The sequence below is a fragment of the Sinocyclocheilus rhinocerous genome, unplaced genomic scaffold (assembly GCF_001515625.1).
Source record: "Sinocyclocheilus rhinocerous isolate Xijiao unplaced genomic scaffold, SAMN03320098_v1.1 scaffold54, whole genome shotgun sequence".
Taxonomy (NCBI): Eukaryota; Metazoa; Chordata; class Actinopteri; order Cypriniformes; family Cyprinidae; genus Sinocyclocheilus; species Sinocyclocheilus rhinocerous.
In genome coordinates, this window is record NW_015647078.1 from 776,012 (window position 1) to 777,464 (window position 1,453).

At 38.5% G+C, this 1,453-nt stretch overlaps 1 protein-coding gene across 1 annotated transcript in view; it reads left to right on the forward strand.

Annotated features, from left to right (window-relative positions):
- The window catches only part of LOC107708701 (receptor-type tyrosine-protein phosphatase U-like), a 266,276-nt gene that overhangs the window by 100,195 nt on the left and 164,628 nt on the right, over window positions 1–1,453 (forward strand). The gene's annotated exons all lie outside the window — the stretch shown is intronic.

The window sequence follows — 1,453 nt, forward strand, 5'->3', positions numbered from 1 at the left end:
TTTCCATTGATGTATGGTTTGTTAGGATAGGACAATATTTGGCCGAGATACAACTATTTGAAAATCTGGAATCTGAGGGTGCAAAAAAATCTAAATATTGATAAAATCGGCTTTAAAGTTGTCCAAATGAAGTTCTTAGCAATGCATACTACTACTCAAAAATTACCTTTTGATATATTTATGGTAGGAAATTTACAAAATATCATTATGGAACATGATCTTTACTTAATATCCTAATAATTTTTGGCATAACAGAAAAAATTGATAATTTTGACCCATACAGTGTATTGTTAGATATTGCTACAAATATACCCCAGCGACTTAAGACTGGTTTTGTGCTCCAGGGTCACAATTGATTGTCATTCACAATACTGCATGGAATTGAACTTCTTCCATTATTAAAGGGATGGAAATTTGCTGTTAATTTACTCACCCTCAGGCCATCTAGGATATAGTGACTTTTTTTCCTCAGTAGAACAGTAAAGAATATTTTTAGCTGAAACCGCTGTCCTTGGTGATTCATAAAATACAAGCCAGCTGCCACCATGCGTGAACCGAACACTTGAATGAAGGGGCCAAGTGACAGTTTTTGTGGTTTCTCATTTTTTTCTGTAAACAGGTGAGCTGATGAAGACTAGTTTATGCACTTTATATGCTTTAGCTTTAGACATGTAAAACACCCATGTTTCACATCATTATCAGGTGCTTTAGTAATCTAATTGCATATGCGTTAAGTGAATTAAACCAGTTCATTGAAACAAACTGTCCCAAAGAACCAGATTTTCCTGTTGCCTGAGGCTGTGGGAAACAATATCTCTGGGCACTTTTGACTTTAGATCATTAAGCAACCACCCAGCAACCTGGTCAAATGTGATCAATACTCTAGCAATGTGATCTGTAAAATTCATTTGGGAGATGTTGTTTTGTGTGTCGAGGTGTCAGTTGGATGACTGTGAGTGGCAGTGGGTTTAGCGCTGAGGTGTGTGAGTGTCTACTATTAGACGGCTGTAATCCTGGGAGAGGACTGAATCACACGGAAGTGCGTGATTCATCTGAGAGCGACACAACGCCAACCCTATTCTGTTGTCTGCACACACTGACACACACTGCTGTTTGCTTTAATCTCACACACACACACACACACACACACACGTTGTGTTTCCATGTTTTATGGGGACATTCCATAGGCGTAATGGTTTTTATACTGTACAAACTGTATGTGCTATTGCCCTACACCGACCCTACCCCTAAACCTACCCCTTACAGGAAACTTTGTGCATTTTTACTTTCTCAAAAAAACTCATTCTGTATGATTTATAAGCTTGTTTCCTCATGGGGACCTCAAAAATGTCCCCACAAGGTCAAAATTTACTAGTATTACTATCCTTGTGGGGACATTTGGTCCCCATAACGTGATAAATACCAGGTACACACACACACACACACACACACA